The sequence below is a fragment of the Mustela erminea genome, chromosome 5 (genome assembly GCF_009829155.1).
Source record: "Mustela erminea isolate mMusErm1 chromosome 5, mMusErm1.Pri, whole genome shotgun sequence".
In the NCBI taxonomy this organism is placed as follows: domain Eukaryota; kingdom Metazoa; phylum Chordata; class Mammalia; order Carnivora; family Mustelidae; genus Mustela; species Mustela erminea.
Genome location: NC_045618.1, coordinates 110,977,967 through 110,999,036, shown reverse-complemented (window position 1 = coordinate 110,999,036; position 21,070 = coordinate 110,977,967). Strand labels below are relative to the sequence as shown.

The following is a 21,070-nucleotide window of genomic DNA, read 5'->3' as shown; positions in this document are numbered from 1 at the left end:
AAGTAAGAGAATTCAAGTATCATCCAGTTCTAAAATTCTTACCTGAATTCAACATGATGACTGTGAGCCTCTCTAGATTCTAATAAAACACCCCCCACTGCTGCCCCTGTACCAGCATTATAAATCATATAGGAGACAAGATTCACCGATTGCTTATGGAGAGCTTGTAGCTTTTTTTTTTAAGCACATAAACATTGTAAAGCACCCCAGGAATGGTTTTTAATCCCACCACCCTCTCTCTCCTTTACTGTCCTTTCTGATGGAGACCTCTGAAAGCTAGCTGGCTAGGTTCAGGAAAGCAAAACAAGGATTATCAGTAAAGAGTGGGGGTAGTGTAATTGATCCAAGATAAAACATACTTTATATTTAGTTGTGCCTATAGGTTATTTTACATAATAATGATACTCCTAAAGTGGGGGAAACTGAGACCGTTAATGAGTTCTTCAAGGGCATACAACTCTGTGGGTAAACCCAGGATTAGAATTCATAACTGGTATCTTAGAAGTGATGTTTTTACTCAATTTTTTATCTCTCCTATGACAGACCATTATTTCACACACCCTCAAGACTCCTCTTAGAGAAAAGAGTTCCCCTTTCGTCCCTACAATCCAACTATATTTAATAATTTACCAAGACTTGCACAGTGACAAAGCAAATAAATGAGCAAATTCTTAGATCACTCAGTAAGACATTGTAGATTTTAATAAATTAGTCCCAGACTCTGGTACATATAATTTTGCTTAGGAAAGTGCTATGACTTTAAAAAAAAAAGAAAGAAAGAAAGAAAGAAAGAAAGAAAGAAAGAAAGAAAAAGATGCATTTCTTCTAACCACTTTAGATTATAATTTGCATGCTAGGTTTTTTTTTTTAATAATTTTTTTTTAATAAACATATTTTTTTATCCCCAGGGGTACAGGTCTGTGAATCGTCAGGTTTACACACTTCACATGCATGCTAGGATTTTAAGGAAATAGTCCTAAGGGAATTTTTTAAAAATTCAAAATCTCCCCCCAAATAGAACTCCCTTCTGTTCTTTGAGTTTGTGCTTCTCTTTAACTCTTTATTCCCAAAAATATCGCATTCATTACTGTGTGATTTGCACTGATAAATAGGGAGTTCTTACTTGACACCTAGTCTTACTCAACCAGTAAATCTTAGCATTCTGACTGGTTAGTGGGAAACTAGATGGGGCGGGGGTGGGGAGGTGGAGGGGGGGCGGTGCTGAAAATTAACTGCTGTGTGATTTAGAAGCTGTTTTTTCTAGGGTGCCAGCCAGGCGAGCAATTCTAACAGGTATTCATTTGTGAAAAAGTTGCTGAATCAAGCAACTATGGAAACAGAGGGTGTTTCTGAAAAACAGATTTATTTCTGAAATAGCAGAACTTTACACTATGAAACCCTCCCTCCTTTCAGGCGTCCCTTGTGACTTGCTAGAGAGCTTGCAAACTAGTTTCCTTTTCATTTCTAAACAGACAGAAGTTTCTCACCTGAAGAGAAACAACTAAACTTGTTTGTTTGAGTTTTCCCCAAGGATACATATTTGCCAATTCTGTGGACACAATTCTGAGATCTGATTTGAGGTCAGATGATCTCAGGAAGAGAACAGAATGCACTTCTGTGTATACTAAATTACCCTCTTTGTTACTTATAACATGTGTAGTGACCCTATTAGAAATTTGCCCAGCTTTTTAAAATAATAATAATAATTGCCTAGTTCTGAGATCACTGTTTCTCTAGTGTATCTCTTAATTCTTTAAAATATTTAGAATTTATGTACTTCCTTATGAAACTAAATTTTTTAAGTGACCCTGAACAAGTTTCTTTTCTTCTTCTTCTTCTTCTTCTTCTTCTTCTTCTTCTTCTTCTTCTTCTTCTTCTTCTTCTTCTTTTTTTTAAGACTTTACTTATTTGACAGAGAGAGAATGAGAGAAGAAACACAAGCAGAGGGAGTGGGAGAGGGAAAAGCAAGCTTCCTGCTGAGCAGGGAGCCCAATGCGGGGCTCAGTCTGAGCCAAAGGCAGGCACTTAACGACTGAGCCACCCAGGTGCCCCGAAAATAAATTTCCTAAAACATAATCCTTACCTCCATCACTGGGATTACAAAATTCTTGAATTTTCTTTTCATGGAATTTCAGACTACAGTTTTGAGATTTCTAATAAATATTTTTTCATTCTCTCAAAGCCTTCCCACAGGGTGCCTGGGTGGCTCAGTCAGTTAAGCATCTAACCCTCAATTTTGGCTCAGGTCATGATCTCAGGGTCAGGCTCCATGCTCAATGGGTGGGGGGGGGGGGGTTCTGCTTGAGACTCCCCCTCCAACCCATGCGCTCTTTCTCTTCAATTCAAAAAAAGCCTTCCCCATGAAAATATACCTGACCTGTCCCCAGCCCCTGAAACACATAGAACATAAAACAGCCTCAAAAAGTACCACCACCTAAGTTGTTTCCTCCTTATCAGTGAACAATTAGAATACTCCCCCAAAATGTCTTATCATTCCACAATATTTTCTTTAAAAAAAAAAGATTTTATTTATTTATTTGACAGAGATCACAAGTAGGCAGAGAGGCAGATGGGGGGGGTGGCTGGAGGGATGGTGCGGGCTCCCCGCTGAGCAGAGAGCCCACTGTGGGGCCCAATCCCAGGAGCCTGAGACCATGACCTGAGTGGAAGGCTTAACCACTGAGCCACCCAGGAGCCCCACAATATTTTCTGAGGTGGACCAAAACTAGAACTACCAAAGGATCTTGAGAAGTAAGACCACTAAGACAAAACAAAATCTCTGTGTAATCCTTTGGCTGAAGCTCCTCCAATTTATTTAGTTACAAAGCTGACCAACTAAGAGAAGTAGATTTGTATCTGTTTCAAGGGCATATCTCACAATTTGCACATTCCTTCTGACAATCTACAGTGCTAAGAAATTAAGGTGGCAGTGAATACTCCTTTGTCATAACTTGAAAGTAAGAACAGTAAAATTCTTCTTACATGGGTGATCTAAATCACAGATTCTCTTTTTTCAAAGAATGACAAAACTACTAAGAATGGTTTAGATTTATTTAGTTCTTCATTTGTGCCAGATTTTTAAAAAATATTTTATTTATTTATTTATTTATTTATTTGAGAGAGACAGAAATAGTGAAAGAGAACATGAGCAGGAAGGAGGGGGAGAAGCAGACCCCCAGCTGAGCAAGGAGCCCAATGTGGGGCTCGATCCAAGGACCCTAGGATCATGAACTGAGATGAAGGCAAAGACTTAACTGACTGAGCCACCCAGGCATCTCTGTGTCAGATATTTTATAGGTGCCATCTCTTCTCATCCTCACGAGTCCATAAGATAAACACTACCCCATTTAGGAACAGAGAAGTAAAGTAACTTGCCCAAGACCATTCAGCAAGTCATTGGCAAGACTTGCTTGAACACAAGCAGGCTCCACTCCCTGTCCTTAAGAGAAAGTTTCTAATGGGCAAGGCAGAGCTAAGCTACTACTCACGTATCCCGCGATTCTGTTAGAGAAATTTACCAAAGCACCTATTATCTGAGCAGTCAACATAGGAAGTGATTAACAGCCTAATATCGTGACCAAACTAAAATGGATCTTTGTGAGTTAAAATTTTCAGCTCAATATGCCCTTTCTCCTCTTTAAAATAAGTAAGATGAAACATGTTTTGTTTTGTTGTGTTTTAGGTTGGTTCCCCCCCACCACCCCACTGTTGCAGCTAGCTGGCAAACTTGTGTAATAAATTAACTAACAGAACTGGTTTAGCAACAAATAAGCTCAAGGTCTCTAAATTCTAATCATAGGTACGTCACTGATTCCAAAGATGATCCAATAGTTTTTAACTTAAGTTAAATTTGATGTTTATATGGCTTTCAGAACACAGTTTAAATAAAGAACCCATATCCATGAAACCTCAGTAATAAACCCTGATTCCAAATATCTAGGTGAAAAGGGAAAAGCACAAATTCTAGCTACTCTGCTTAACTATTGCCAGGGTTCCGGGTATTGGGAAACATTCAAATGGTATAAACACAGAATTGTCCGCGGTGATGATCCCTAGGGACAGGGACTGCAGGAATGGAAAGTGAAAATAATATGAGGAAGGGCTTTGCCTTTTAGTATGTGTGTTGTTGCATTTTTGTAAGAACACACAAAAAAAATTTTAAACAAATGCTCCAAGTCTTGCCAGATTTAATTTTTAACCTGCACCCACAAGCCTGACATTAGAATTACATATTTCATTACCTAATGAAGGGGATACTATTAAGGAAAAGACCATCATTTTCTCTACCCCTCTCCAACTCAACTAAAACAAGACTTATTTTATAAACTGGTCATCCTCTGGGGCGCCTGGGTGGCTCAGTTGGCTAAGCCTCTGCCTTCAGCTCAGGTTGCTATCCCCGGGTCCTCAGATGGAGCCCCCCACTGGGCTCCCTGCTTGACTCTGAGCCTGCTTTTCTCCCCTCTCTCTGCCTCTCCCCGCCATGTGTGCTCTCTCCCTCCCCCCTTCTCTCTCTCAAGTAAATAATAAAATCTTTTTTTTTAATATTTTATTTATTTATTTGACAGAGATAACAAGTAGGCAGCGAAGCAGGCAGAGAGAGGGCGAGAAGCAGGCTCCCTGCTGAGCAAGGAGCCCGATGATTTGCGGCTCGATCCCAGGACCCTGGGATCATGACCTGAGCCGAAGGCAGAGGCTTAACCCGCTGAGCCACCCAGGCGCCCCTAAAATCTTTTTTTTTAAGATCTTATTTATTAATTTGACAGAGAGAGACACAGCGAGAGAGGGAACACAGCAGGGGCAGTGGGAGAGGGAGAAGCAGGCTTCCCGCTGAGCAGGGAGCCCGATGAAGCGGGGCTCGATCCCAGGAGACTGGGATCATGACCCGAGCAGAAGGCAGCCACTTAAGGGTTGAGCCACCCAGGTGCCCCAATAAATAAAATCTTTAGAAAAAAAAAAAAAAGTTCACCCTTTCCTACCCAAATGTGTCCATTTCATCAGAACAAGAAGGATTTTTTTTTTCCTGAGGGACTTCAACCTTCAAGCAGCTCTAAAAGGAAAGGAATAATAGAATTTGAGAAAGAAGATTGGAAATAGAACTCCCTCGACATTCTTCAGGTAACAAAGGGAAATCTCCCAGGTAGAGGGTTACTCTCTCCTCAAGGTAAAGAATATGTAACAGGAGCCTGAATGTGCAAATCACGCACTCATTCTTCCCAGCCCCCGCTGGCCTCTTGCTCCAAAGAGCCTGAAGAGAAAGATAAAAGTGAGAAGTGCTTTGTAACAAAGGTAAATGTTGAAAGGATATCAGGCTTCTCCTGAGCTATTTCTTCATCAGTAAAAATACCATCTGCTTCTAATAATGATTTGGGGATTTTGGAGATGCTTAGCATAAATCAGAGGTGTGACAGATGCACAGTAAGGGTTGGCTTCTTTCTTGCAGAACTAAATATCCAGCTGCCAGCTAGATGTCCACTAATCTTTGGGCTCAAAAGATTAGCCCACTAGGCCCACCCTACCACCAAGACCATCCATTCTCTCCTATCCTTCCCCTTCCTGTGTTCTCTCTCTCTCAAGTAATGGCACCAACGGCACCATTCTCTTTGACATTTAATTTAGAATTCTCTCTCTGCCATCTCCTTTTAATTCTCTCTGACTCTGTCCTCTGAATTTCTCCATCATTCACCTGGATTTCTGAAAACACCCTGGAGAGGAAACCCCCTGACTCTCCAAAACATCTTCCAAAACATTATCATGGAACAGAGCTCACTCCAAACGTGGTTCGCCACTGACAAAATACGGTCCACTTACACATTCAAAAGTCCCCAAGATCTAACCGCGAGACATCTGTCCAGACCTCTCCCGCTGCATCTTGCCATGACTCCTGCCCTGTAGTCTGTGCTCTTCTTCAGCCTAATCTGCTCTCCTCCATTCACTATCCACAAAAACCCTCGTCTGCATTCTGGGCCTGGCTATAGGCCCAAATTTAAGGTAGATGTGCTACAAATCTAGCCCTAACTTCCCCAAACCAGGCATTAATTACCACTGGCATTACACACGCACAGCACATTGCCTTCACTTCAGCTGCCATTTCTTTCATTCTGGATCATACTAGAATAAATTAGTTCATGAAGCCAACTCCCCCAGTCCCTGAAGAACAGGGGCCATATCTGATCATTTCTTATTGCCACCTCCACACCTGTCACTTAGCCCCTAGTTCACCCCACCCTTGAACTCAATGTAACAGCTAGCATTGATTACAATGTGTTGTGCAGTATGCAACAATAAATACCGTACTGTCCACTATGTGTATTATCTCAGTAATACTCATCACCCTCCTTTAAGGCAAATCATATATTGACCTCCATGTTACAGATGAGAAAACTCTACTCAGAGAGGTTATGTCATTTGTGCAAAGCGACGGAGCTAGTATATGACAAAGCCAGGATCTGAACCAAGGTCAGTCTGACTTCAGAAGCTATACTCTTAACCATTCCGCTACGGCACAGACATTTCCAAAATCCACTTGTTCTTTTAGTACTTACACACATGGGAATACCCAAGGCCAGAACTTCAGTATATTATGTCTTATCCTACCAGCACATGGAGGCCATTTTGGTTCTGCTCTCATCCAGGGTCATACACAAGCAAGTCCACAGTCTCCCAGATTCACTTATTTTTCTCTGTTCCTACCTCCACCCCCAAGCCCCTTAAAAGCAAATCAGAAAAAAATAATAATAATTTGGAAGGCAAGGACAGGAAGACCATTAAATCTTCCCTTCTTTGTGTAACATACAACATTAACAGTAACTTTATAAGGTTTAACAGGCATATATAACCTGAAAGAGTATGTTGATCATTCCAAAACATTCCAAAACATATTTGCCCTGCTCAAACCTGAAATCGGCAGCAGTTACTAAGAAAACATACAGCCAACTGGGAGACGACACGATGACTCATGAAAGGGGCAAGCTTACTTTCCAAGTCTCAGAAACCATCACTAACAGAGTCTTGTCACCAAATCACCAACCTGTGGTTATAAACATTCTGGCGTTTCTTTTCATCTGGCCTGGAAGGAATCATAACCAGTTCTGGACTAAACACTAGCTATTAAATTAATTATGATGCAACTAAGCTGAAGCTTCCTATAATGAAAGAAAGTACAAAGACTACAAAGGTAACAGACTTTCTTTTAAACAAAGGTCTATTAACAGTAAAAGTCCTTACTCAGAGTCATCAAATGAGTGACTCTAAAGGACATTCAAGGGAACACTTGTGGCCCATTTTTCTTGTCAACATACAAATGCAGATAATAAAACACACCTTTAACAGTCTTAAAAACAATTTATAGTAGGCACCCCCTTTTTATTTTTTTCTTTCTGAATCACTTGCTCAAAATTTTGAAAAAAAAGCTCTAGCATGCATTATTCTACCAAATGATCCCATCATACGTTGGCTGTGTCACCCACCATAGTACTAATAGCTTAGATTCGTTTGAGTTGTGGGGGTTTTTTTATTATTTGTTTTGGGGGCATGGGAAATGGTCTTTATTTATTTTGTTTCAGTTTACACTTAAGATAAAGATTACTTCTGAGTAATTAAATCTTCTGTTAATGAAAATTATCTAAGTTTTATGGTATGACCCATTATTTAAGATATCACACAGAACAGCCATACCTACAGATCCCAGCCATAATAGCCTGGATCAATTGTCTCTTCAGGGCACCCTGGCTTGTACTCGAAAGCCAGAGTAGGAGAAAAGTGGTGGTATGTCTGTGTAGATTAATTCTACATCACCCACCCCCCCAACATGAAGTATCTCTCAGCCCAAGCTCTAATTAAATAGGTCATCTCTAACCTTGATGAAAAGAGGTGTGTGTAGCTCATGGATTAAGATGAGAGCATTTTTCTTTTAAAGATGTATTGTTCAACCCTAAATGTTAAATACCTTTTCTTTTCAAACAAAGCCACATTAACTGCTAAAATGAGGAATAAGGTGTGCCTGGGTGGCTCAGTGGGTTAAAGCCTCTGCTTTTAGCTCAGAGTCCTGGGATCGAGCCCCGCATCGGGCTCTCTGCTTGGCAGGGAGCCTGCTTCCCTTCCTCTCTCTCTGCCTGCCTCTCTGCCTCCTTGTGATCTCTGCCTGTCAAATAAATAAATAAAATCTTAAAAAAATAGTAATAAAATGAGGAATAAGAATTTTTAATTTAAATATATTAAAAATGTGCCTAGAAGTCTACAAAACCCTCTCATAATACCTCCCTTCCCAAAAATCTGCCTTTCAAATTAAAGGTTCCCTGTCCAGCATGAGATTTCAATTCTGGCAGCACATATGGGTATATAGTCTTCCTCATTCTTCTGGAAAATTGTCTGTAAGTACAAGGTATAGATTGCTATCATGATGATGAAGGTTGATAAAATATTTTGACAGAATGTATTCAGTTGTAACCAGAATATTAGTGAATTTTAACAGGAATATATGTATATGTCTCCACACCACTGTTTTGTTTTACTATCTTTTGTGTAAACAACTTCCAGTAAACTTTATCTATAATTTAATGTGTAACCATGGAATGTCTACTTGTAATTCATTGCACATTCCTCTCCAGCATCTTAACCCACTGAGCCACCCAGGCGCCCCCCTCTCTAGCATCTTAATAGCTCAAATAATTTAAGATCTAATTATTTATAGGTGAAATAATATGATATGTGGGATTTACTTCAAAATAATCCCCCATGGGGGGATGGGTGAGGGTGTAAGTCAAGCCACATTCACAGGATTTGATCATTACCGATACCGAGTAATATTTCCACAGGAGTTCATTTCACTATTATCTCTGCTTTTGCATATATATGAAATTTTTCATAATATATTTTTTTAAAATCCAGTTTACTACTACTCCAGTGTCAGGTATAACTCTGTCCTTTTGAATCTGTTTTACCCACATAACAATTAATGTTTTACATGATATTTTATTAGTGCCAGCACTGCTCTTTAAGTACAATGGGGTGATAAATCTCTTAGACATCCCTGGCTACAGGACCATCAGACTTGGCTTGACCTTAGAACGTCTGAAATGCACACTGGCGAACATCATATGAAAGTGATGACGCCTGCTGGGAAACACACAGGCACATACAACCTTGCGTACCCAAAGCACCTCCGCACGGCTCCCAATCTAGAAGAAATGGAAGAAAATCCTTCATTATCAATGAGCTAACGTCAATAAGGAAGGATTTCATTTTATGGACTGATATTTTGCTGCACATTTTGTAGTCTATCATCTTGAAGGATGCAAAGACATGGGGATAAATGATAAGGAATCAGTAACACTGATACTGTAGTTCATTATGAGTAGGAGGTACAAGAGGGGGAAATGAGTAATAAAAACACATGTTGGAACAAAGACGATGCTTTTCATACAGTTTATACCATAAGCAAAAAAAAAAGGACAATGGAGTAAAAATCACATTTCTAAATCAATACTCATAGAATTTTGAAGCTGGGGAAAAAATCTCAGAGGTATCTAATCCTCTAGGCCAGTGATTCATGAACTTGAACACACATCATAATCACTTGGAAAGCTTGTTAAACACAGATGGCTGGGCTCTAGCCTCAAGCTTTCTGACTTAGTACGTCTAATGCTGCTGGTGCTGGGAACACACTTAGAGAAGCCCTGTTCTAAGCTTACTCCCACCACTCTGTTGGGGTCTGCATTGTAATGATCACCAGTTACCGCACAGGACTGCACGCTCCTCTGCTGGTGGGCCTTTCTCCTACTGGACAGTTGCCTTTCCAAGAGCAAGGGACATACATTTTCACCAAGTTTCCAGAGCCCAGACTCGATAAATATTCACAAAATAAATTAACTTACAGAATGAATGGATTTTCCCCCTCCTTTATAGTGGAGTATTCGTCAGTGTATTAATATTTAGACCAGGGCGCCTGGGTGGTTCAGTGGGTTAAAGCCTCTGCCTTAGGCTCAGGTCATGATCCCAGGATCCTGGGATCTAGTCCCACATTGGGCTCTCTGCCCAGCGGGGAGCCTGCTTCCCTCTCTCTCTCTGCGGGCCTCTCTGCCTACTTGTGATCTGTCTCTCTCTCAAATAAATAAATAAAATCTTAAAGATTTTAAGAGAAAATCTTAAAGAGAGGCGCTGCTCACTGATGACAAACAGCAAACATGGGCAGTGCCCAAAGGAAAAGGAAAAGTCAGCTGCAATCAGAGTAACAAGTAGATGGCAAATTCTAGAGAGATCCAAGAACTGCGTCTCAGACTGGAGTCTTCAATCCAATAGGGACTTGGACCAGCAGAAGCTTGAGGCTCACTGTTCTCAAATTTGTTACTTTGACGGGGCATCTGGGGTGGCTCAGTCAGTTAAGTGTCTGCCTTCAGCTCAGGTCATGATCTCAGGGTCCTGGGGTCGAACCCCGCATTTTCCCCCTCCCAGCACCCTCCCCTGCCCCGCTCAGTATGGACTCTGCCTGTCCCTCTCCCTCTCCTCCTGCTCTCTCTCTAATAAATAAATAAAAGCTCTTAAAAAAAATAAGTAAAATTTTTAAAAAATGTGTTGCCTTGACCTGAGGAGCTATACAACCATACATTTTCGTCTCACAAACCATCAAAAGAAAAAAATGCTTCCAAAGTTTCTCAGGGTCTGGAAAATATCAGCACAGATGGACTGATTCCTTCTCTCCATCCACCTTCCTAATGTTGCCCAGAGGAAAGAAAAGAACCACAGCACACTCATCAGTGCCTGTCTAGTGAGTTCTCCAAGCCCAGGTGTTTGGAATGTTGTAATACTCTACAGCATCCTGAACCATCTTTCTATTATAGTAATGACCTATTCAACGGCGATTCAACAGAGTTTAAGAAAATGAACTTCGCTGATTTCTGAATTTCACTACTCTTCTTCAAAGTTTATTCTAACGTTAGAAGTTAGAATGTATTTTTTATATACATACATATATAGATGAATCCAATAACCTCAACATCTATGATTTACTATCATTTAACAATACAACAATAAAGAATATAACCTGTGGAGCTAAATGGGTACATATATGATTTTTTCCTTATTATTTAGATCTCTTTAAAAAATAACTGACTGGAGGGGGTATAGCTCAGGGATAGAGCATTTGACTGCAAAAAGAACTGACTGGGGACACCTGGGTGGCTCAGCCAGTTAAGCATCTGCCTTTGTGTCAGGTCATGATTCCAGTGTCCTGGGATCGAGTCCTATGGGCTCCTTGCTCAGTGGGGAGCCTGCTTCTCCCTCTGCCTGCCACTTTCCCTGCTTGTGTGCTCTCGCTTGCTCTCTCTCTCCCTCTCTCTCTCTCTCTGACAAGTAAATAAATAAAACCTTTAAAAAATAAATAAATAACTGATTGTTCAGGAGATCCTGGTGGTGGGTTAAGTGTCCAACTCTTCATTTCTGCTCAAGTCATGATCTCAGCATCATGGGCTAAACCCCTGCATGGGGCTCAATGCCAGTGTGGAACCTGCTTAACATTCTTCTCTCTCGCGTGCCTGGGTGGCTCAGTGGGTTAAAGCCTCTGCCTTTGGCTCAGGTCATGATCCCAGGGTCCTGGGATCGAGCCCCACATCACTCTCTGCTCAGCAGGAAGCCTGCTTCCCCCTCTCTCTCTCTCTGGTCTCTGCCTACTCGTGATCTCTGTCTGTCAAATAAATAAATAAAATCTTTAAAAAAAAAAAAAAAGATTCTTCTCTCTCCCTCTCCCTCTCCTTCTGACCCTCCCCACTCACACACAGGTGTGAGTGTTCTCGCTTTCTCAAAAAAAATAAATAAATAAAGTAAAATAAAAAATAAAAAGGAGCTTAACTTAAAAATGTTTTAAATTTAAAAATAACTGACTACTCAAACAAAAATAATAATGTAGCATGGGGTTGGTCTATCAAAGACAAAATATAAAATATATGACAAAGCAAAAAGGTTACCAGGAGAGTAATGGAAATGTACTATTATAAACATGGTGTTCATACTGTACATGAAGTAGGATAATAACACCTGAAGGTAAACTGTAATGAGTTAAAGATGTATACTACAAATCCTAAAGCAGCCACTAAAATAACAAAATAAAGAATGACAGCTAGGGTGCCTGGGTGGCTCAGTGGGTTAAGCCACTGCCTTCAGCTCAGGTCAGGATCTCAGGGTCCTGGGATCGAGTCCCACATCGGGCTCTCTGCTCACTGGGGAGCCTGCTTCCTCCTCTCTCTGTCTGCCTCTCTGCCTACTTGTGACCTCTCTCTGTCAAATAAATAAATAAAATCTTTAAAAAAAAAAAAAAGAATGACAGCTAATAAGCCAAAAAAAAGCATATAAATTAGAATGATGAAAAATGGTCAATAAATCCAAAGACAGATCCAAAAAAGGTAAAAAACAAACAATGAACAGATGAGAAAAGCAGAAAACAAATAGCAAGGTTATAGATTTAAACCCAACCATGTTAACAACTACTTTAAATACAAAGGGTCTAAACAATGCAATTAAAAGACAGAGATGGGGCACCTGGGTGGCTCAGTAGGTGAAGCATCTGCATTAAGCTCAGGTCATAATCCTGGGGTCCTGGGATCAAGTCCATTGTCAGCTCCCTGCTCAGCGGGGAGTCTCCTTCTCCCTCTGCCTCTGCCCATCCCCTCTGCTTGTGCACCCAAAACAAATAAAATCTTTAAGAATAAATAAATAAAAGAGATCATTACAGTGGAGACACCTGTTTGGCTCAGTAGGAAAAGCATGTGAATCTTGATCCCAGGGTCATGAATTCAACCCCCATGTTGGGTGCAGAGATTATGTAAATAAACTTTTTAAAAAACAAAATATAAATAAAAGACAGGGGCATCTGGGTGACTCAGGCATCTGCCTTTGGCTCAGGTCCTGATCTCAGGGTCCTGGGATCAAGCCCCCCATTAGGGGCTGCTGAGCAGGGAGGCTGCTTCTCCCTCTCCCACTCCCTCTGCTTGTGTTCCCTCTCTCTCTGTGTCTCTCTCTGTTGGATAAATAAAGTCTTCAAAAAAAATTTTTTTAAATAGAAGACAGAGATCACCACACTGAATAAAAAAGTAACACCCTTCAAGGAGGTGAAGCATAACTCTGCATTCCTTAAGTGTGAGCTGCACATAGTGACTTCATTACCAAAAAGTACAGTACAGAAGGGGGAGAAAAGAGTAACTTGAGAGAAACCTGACACCTCAGCCAGGTGATCAAGGTTAACATGAACAGGGACAAGTCATGTTGATATCATGTTCCTTTAACATGGTATAATTAAAATACACATTCTTTTCAAGTGCACATAAAACATTTAACAAAAGAAATTATATTCTGGGCTATAAAATAACTCTAAATAAATGTAAAAGGATTTGAGCCATACAAGGTATGCTCTTTGACAACAATGGAATTGAATTAGAAATCAATAAAAGAAAGATCTCTAGAAAATCCACAAATATTTCAAAATTAAGTAATATGGGTAACTCAGGGTCTGAGTATATATCAAACAAAATGTGTTTTAGTATTTTGAACTGAATAAAAATGGATTTACATCATATCAAGATTTGTGAGATGTCAATAAAGCAGTACCTGGGAGGAAATTTATAGGACTAAACATCTATGTAGGAAAAGAAATAGTCACAAAATCAATGACCTAAAGAAACTAGAATAATGGAGCGCCTGGGTGGCTCAGTCAGAGTGTCTGCCTTCGGCTCAGGTCATGATCTCAGAGTCCTGGGACTGAGCCCTGAGTCAGGCTCCCCACTCACTGGGGAGTCTGCTTCTCCCTCTGCCCCTCTCCTGCTCATGCTCTCTCTCCCAAATAAAATAAATAAAAATAAATCTTTGGGGAAAAAAAAGAAGAAGAAACTAGAATACGAAAAACAATAAGGATCAGAGTGACAAGTTAGTTAAAAAATGGAAAAAAAAAAGAAAATATCAATAAAACCAAGAGCTGGTTCATTGCGAAGGTCAATAAAATTGATAAACCTCTAGCTTAGCGTTTCTCAGCCTTGGCACCACTGACATTTTGTCTGAATGATTTTTTGTTGCTCGTGGTCACTGCAGTATCTTGAGCAGCATCCCTGGTTTTGACCCACTAGATGCCAACAGCAAATACCACCCAACCCCCAACCGTAACACACACAAGACATCATCTCTGTATATTACCTGTCTCTAGAAATTGCCAAATGTTCCCATTAGCAGTAAGGTAAACTTCAATGCATACTTCACTCTGTAAACAAATACTAACTCAAAGTAGTCTGACCTAAATATAAAATGATAACTATAGTTTTACATTCCTTTTTTTTTTTTTTTTTTAAGATTTTATTTACTGGGGGCACCTGGCTGGCTCAGTGGGTTAAGCCTCTGCCTTCGGCTCAGGTCATGATCTTAGGGTCCTGGGATCGAGCCCTGCATCGGGTTCTCTGCTCAGCGGGGAGCCTGCTTCCCCCACTCTCTGCCTGCCTCTCTGTGTACTTGTGATCTCTCTCTGTCAAATGAATAAAAATTAAAAAAAAAATTTTTTTTATTTATTGGACAGAGAGAGACACATTGAGAGAAAGAGCACAAGTGAGGGGAGTGGGAGAGGGAGAAGCAGGCCTCCCTCTGAGCAGGGAGCCCGATGGGAGAGGCTCAATCCCAGGACCCTGGGACCACGACCTGAGCCGAAGGCAGAGGCTTAACCCACAGAGCCACCCAGGCGCCCCTAGGCAAAGATTTCTTAAGGTACAACATCAAAAGTACAATTCATAAAAGAATAAATTGATAAACTGACTTCATTAAAATTTGAAACTTCCGATCTTCTGAGATACTGTTAAGAGACAGTAAGATAAGGAACAGACTAGAAGTAAATATTGCAAATCATGTATCCAATAAAGAGCTTGCATCTGGAAAACAAAGAATTCTCAAAACTCAGTAATAAGGAAGCAACCAACCCAATAAAAAAAAAAGGGGGAGGCAAAAAATATAAACAATATATCGGGGCGCCTGGGTGGCTCAGTGGGTTAAGCCACTGCTTTCGGCTCGGGTCATGATCTCAGGGTCCTGGGATCGAGTCCCGCGTCGGGCTCTCTGCTCAGCAGGGAGCCTGCTTCTCTCTCTCTCTCTCTGCCTGCCTCTCCATCTACTTGTGATCTATCTCTGTCAAATAAATAAATAAAATCTTTAAAAAAAAAAAAATATAAACAATATAAATATAAATATTAAAAAAAGAAGATACATGGGTGGTAAATAAGCATATCATTAGTCATAAGGGAACTGCAAATTTAAAACACAATGAGATACCACTGTACCTCTAGCAGAATGTCTCTGGAAAGCCTAACCACACGAAGTATTGACATGGGCGCAGGGCCACGGGAACCCTCATACACAGCTTTGGAACGTAAAATAGTACAACCCCTTCAAAACACTTATCTACCATACGATCCAGCCGTTCCACTCCTAAATATTTACCAAGGGGGAATGAAAGCAGCAGTCTACCTAAGACTGTTCATAATGTCCACAGAAGCTTTATTTTTAATAGTCAAAAATTGGGGAAAAAAAGCCACATGTCAATCAACGGGTGAACGGATGGATGAACTAGGGTAGATCCATACAGTAGAATAGCGCTCAGCAATGAAACAGGGTGAACCACTGATTTACACCCCATGGAGGAATCTCCAAATAATTATGCTGAGTGAAAGAAGCCAGACAAAAAAGAGACGTTATGATTCCATTTATATAAAATTCTAAAAACACAAAATAATCCAAAGGGGTCAAAAAGGTATCTTCGGGGGGGCACCTGGGTGGCTCAGTGGGTTAAAGCCTCTGCCTTCAGCTCAGGTCATGATCCCAGGGTCCTGGGACCCAGCCCCGCATCGGGTTCTCTGCTCAGTAGGGAGCCTGCTTCCCCCTCCCTCCCTCTCTGCCTCCCTCTCTGCCTACTTGTGATCTCTGTCTGTCCAAAAAAAAAAAAAAAGCTATCTTCAGTTGTCTAGGAAAAGAGGATGTAGGGGATAAGGAGGGGCCAAAGAGAGAGATGGTTTCACAGGTCTTTATATAAGTGACAATTTTACCAAATTTTACCCTCTAAATATGTGCAGCTTACCGCGTGTCAATTACACTCAACAGAGCCAGCGTAAGAATTATCACACTAACCCACAAAGTGGAGACAGTTTAGATAATGACCAGAAAAGAACATAACCCGTGCAATTCAGTGAAGAGTAACAGGCTTGAAACACAAGCGATTTTACACTATTTCAGACACGCTCTTTCATTTGGTCAAAGTAAGAAAGGGGGCATTTGAACCAGTCAGGGGTCGATGGGAAAGCAAGCCAGACTAAAAAGTGAACACACGGAGAAATCCTGAAGCACAGGTTGTTGCATTGAGCATTAATATTATTTCGTAATGAAGATGTAAGCAATGTGAAATAGTTCATAATAATAAAAAAATGGAAAAATGATTCCATTTTCTTCCAGTTTGGCCTGTTCCACTCCTGGGCAGAACGAGGTGCTTCCCCTCCCCAGGTACCGGAAGGACACATCTTTTCCAGCACTGCCACGTGTATACCGCAATGGCTTAATCATCAGGATGGGGACTCTGTCTTTTGACACAGGCATGGGGTCAAATGTAAGTGTTCTGACGTCAGAGGGCCTGGTTTTCTATCCTAGGCTTAGCTATTCACGTACCAGGTAGCTGGAGAAAACTACCTGATGCCCAGTTTCATATACTATAAAATAGGGCTAATAGGGTATATATGGGGATTCAATTTATCCAAATCTTGGCCTACAAGGAAGGCCCTGCTTGATCTTCCACCAGATAACCATTCCATCTTCACTTAGTTCTTTCCCTCCAGCTGACAGTGCTCAGGTATAACCACCTTCTCCCAGTTCCAGTAAAGCCAAGCTCTCTCCTGACTCAAGGCTGTTTCTCCCGCTGATCTTCTGCCATGCCCCTTGCCTCCCCACAACCTCCTGCCCCAACCACAGGCCAGTTCCTTCTTAACAAACATTCAGCTTAAACACCAGCTGCAGAGAGGGCTTCTCACTATTAACACAGGAGACCCTGGTCTCTGTTTCGGCCCCCTGTAGTCTCCTTCTTTCTACTCAACATTCATTCAACAGTTCTTAAGGACCCAGGGCACGTCAGGCACTGTTCCAGACTCGGAGGATACCACAGCGACTACAACAGCATTGATGGAGTGCGATCTAGCAGGGGAAGACAGACCATTAACAAATGAGTCAAACATAGAGTATGTTTAGTTTTATGATCCCAAGGGCCATGGAAAGGGATGCCTGGGTGGCTCAGTCAGTTAAGTGTCTGCCTTTGGCTCAGGTCTGAGTCCCGCGCCAGACTCCTTGTTCAGTGGGGAGCCTGCTTCTCCCTCTGCCTACTGCTCCCCCGGCTTGTGTGCGTGCTCACTCTCTCTCTCTCTCTGGCAAATAAATAAAATCTTTAGGGGAAAAAAAAGTGCCATGGAGAAAAACAATAAATCGTGAACAGGGGAATGGGAGTTACAAGAGAGCTTGTGATTATTTAAATCTGGGGTTTTGCCAAGGCTCACTGAGAACACAATATTGAGTAAGGAAGTGAAGCGGGTCAGGGAGGGAACCAGGCAGATACGCAGGCTGCGCAGGGAGCATTCCAAGCAGAGGAAACAGCAAGTCGAAAGGCATCTCAGACAGCAAGGAAACTAGTCTGGCTGTAGAAGTATGAGCAAGAAGCAGAGCAGCAGATAAGATCAAAAAGGTGAAGGACTGGGAAATGAGGACCAGATGGAGTAAGCTCTGGGGGCCAGTCAGGTCTGCCTTTCACTCAGAGGGAGATGGGAAACTACTGAAGGATTTTCAACAGGGAAGTGTGCGATCTGATTCACACTGTAAAATCTCTAATCAGTTTGCTCATGTTTTTCATGTTCTGTGGATCTTCCCCAGCTCTCCCCCATGACTGGCGGAAACCACAGCAGTCCCAAGCGCTGCTGGAACTTCAGCGCCTAGCACAATACACTGTAGGCACTCAATAATTATTTATCAGATAAATAAGGTAATCTATGCAAAGCATTTACTGGTATAAAATAAGCACTCTATAATTGGTAATTATTATTATTTGGAACACCAGTTTGGGGCACAATGGTTAACATATGGTAAGAGCTTATTTGAGTAAATGAACAATTTTGTGAAATTATTAAAAATCTGTATTAAAAACATATGAGTAATGACAAATTACTCAATTGCTTTTCACGCTCACCTTTACTTATTAAGACATGCCTGATTCCTCTTGTGAGATTTACTTTAAAAACTCTGTTAGAACTACGGAGGGCACTACCTAGAATAATTTCACTGTGATTCACTTCTCTGAACATATTGCAATATCCTGCAAAACACAACCAGTATGAAGGCACTGAAATGCTTGTAAAACTTCTAACTGGGTAAACTTATTCACATGATTTTTTTTTTAAGCAATCTTCATGTCCAATGCTAAGCTGACCAAACTGGTTTGATTTTTATTTTTGTTGAATTCAAATAAAGTTCAGTTGATTCAAACATGTGAACAAAGAACTAAGAATTTCCACTTTTTACTTATTTTGACAGCTCCAGAGTCTTCACAAAACAACAACAACAACAAAAACAACTTAATGAGGATTACACCTGCTCCCTTCTCCCTCGCGGTGCATTGGGGGTAGGGGGCATAATGGCGGGGCTAATGCCGTTCGCTTAGTAATTATCTCGGGAAAAGCCTTTGAAAGTCCCACCAGTTTTCCAGAAAGAAAACTAAAAAAGGAGTCATGCACTAAAGTACAAAAACACGCCAAATTCCATCTCATAAAGGGAGAATACCTTCTCCTGGTGATATTTACACGTTCTCAGCGGCAGGGACCCGAGGGGTGAAGGGCCAGGTAGGGTTCAGATGTTCATTGTAACCCACAACCCTAAAAGTACCGAACCCATCCGAGCACAACCACGTAATAACTGCAAGAAGGACTTCGGGGCGAGGGAAACTTTCAAAAAAGCAGATGAAAGTTGCTTGAAATCAAACTTTTAAAAAAGCCGGGGGGGGGGGGGGGCGGGGAGCGATGCCCAAGTGAGCGGCTACAAAGAAACACCCTAGGCTGGGCTCTGACTTGCTGGTGCCTGTACACAATCGAGCCTGCTGGCATCCAGCTCAAACGCTCCCTTCCACTAGGGGAGGGGAAAATAATAACTTTCGGAAATAACAAGCGTCCACAAAGGCAAATGTTACACAGGACTTCTCAATCTCCATCTAATAAGGCGGCTCGTGTCGGTTGGAGCAGCACTGATTCCACACAAGTCCCCCGCCCCCCCCTTTTTTTAACAGAAGAAAAATAACCTAAGGAGGGGAAGGTGCTACCGTCAGACCCTCAAGGCAATTTCAGACAACAAAGACCCCAAGCAATCAAAATGGAATTATAATCCGAGCCGTCCGAGCCGCCCCCGCCGCGGGGGCGCTTGGCTGCAGCGCCCGCCGCTGTACCTCCAGCGCCCGGGCCCGGGGGTCCCCGCGCCCTGTCCAGCCCCGGTGCGCCCCTGCCCGCTGGTGCCCGGGGACGCGGGGCGAGCCTCGCACCGCCCACGATTTGGCAATCTCCGCGCCGCAGCTCTCCGCGTTCTAGCTCACGCGGGGTTCAAAATCTTTCCCGCCCAGGCGTGACGCGAGGAAGGAAAACAATCAGCGGATCGGGAGTGCTGGGGCCTGGGCCCGACGGGGGCGGCGCGGGGATCAGGGCCGAGCCCCCAGCGCAGCCCCTTTCCGAGCTGGCCGCCCAGGCGGGCCGGGGCCCGGAGGTGACACAAAGAAGCCGGAGAGACAAACGCCACCCGCCGGCGCTCGCTCCAATCCCCGGAGCGCCCCGCCCGCTGACAAGTTTGCGGCGCCCTCCACGCACCCCGCTTTCCCCACCCGGGCAAAGTTTCCGGTGACCCGGCTCGGACCCCAACAACGGGTCGGTTCTCGCGCCTACCGCCCCCCGCCCCCCGCCCCCGGCTCGGGGACCTTTCCCTCCCTCGCCCCCGCCCCTTCCCCTCCCTCCCTCCCGCTTTCCCTCCCCGCCTCAGCCCGCTCTCTCCGGGGCGCACCGGGGCGCTGGGGGCCCGCGACCGCGCTCACCCGCTGCTGGCCCGGCGAGGGGTGAGGGCGCGGGCTGGGGCCGACCCAGGTCGGCGCCCCACTTGCCTTGCTCCCACGATCGCGCCCTTTGCTCGTTCTCCCGCTCGCTTTTTCGGTCCAGCCGAAGGTTCGGGACGCAGCTGAGCGCGCTCCGCTCCTTGGCGCTCAGAAAGCTGCAAACCACGCCCCGCGCCTTCCCCGCCCGCCGCCTGCCTGGGAGTACCGCGCTCGCCGCTCCGCGGCCAGTGTGGAGCCCGCCCGCGAGCGTGGAGGCGGAGCCGCCCGCCTCCCCCCGCAGACCCAGCGGCCGCCCTGGCCTGGCAACTTTCTCTCGGTGTTCTGGAACGTCAGAGATGGTCAGAGGGAGATGCTGATTCCATGCAGGTTAACGACCGGGTGGAAGAAAAAATGTCACAGACTCCCTCAAAAAAGCTTTTCTGCCCGATTTCATCAAGGAACTTCTCTAACCATCCAGACTCCCGGGTCTTAGGGGTAGGAGGAAGACAGCGATGCGCAGATTAGCTACCAAACCTAGATCAAGTCGTCTAACCTTTGTGGGCCCTTCCTAAAATGAGGATTTGGAATTAGATGACCTTTAAGGTCTTGGTCAGTATTTCTTATAATGTGGTCCAGACTTAAGGATCACCTGGAGGGAAGGCGAGGCCCTTGTTAAGATGCAGAATGATGGGTCCTTTCCTCCCCCTGCACAAGAACCGCCTCACGTCTTACAACACCATATATATCTTCCAGATCCGAAACTCACTGCAAGCTAGATCCTTGGGAATCCATCCTGCGGGGGCAAGTTAGATATACCAACAAATTACTCAATGCCCTTGGACTCAGGATGATGTCGATTGACTCCCACTTAGCTCCTGTACTGCATTACTAAGTTCTGAATGAAAGGTATTGTATGAACTCACTATTACTACATAAATATATGACTTTAAAATATTGTCTTTGTAT

The 21,070-nt window shown here is 43.1% G+C and overlaps 1 protein-coding gene across 11 annotated transcripts in view; it reads right to left on the bottom strand.

Moving 5' to 3' along the window:
* The window catches only part of SYNE2 (spectrin repeat containing nuclear envelope protein 2), a 330,018-nt gene extending 309,690 nt beyond the window's left edge, over window positions 1-20,328 (bottom strand). For 9 of the 11 annotated variants that reach the window (XM_032344442.1, XM_032344445.1, XM_032344449.1 and 6 more), the window contains exon 1: window positions 20,108-20,325. The gene's annotated coding sequence lies outside the window, so the exon portion shown is untranslated. Of the gene's footprint in view, window positions 1-20,107 lie in introns of all 11 variants that reach the window. The other 2 variants (XM_032344453.1, XM_032344444.1) reach the window with 2 other exon arrangements.
* Between the last annotated feature and the right edge of the window lie 742 nt (window positions 20,329-21,070).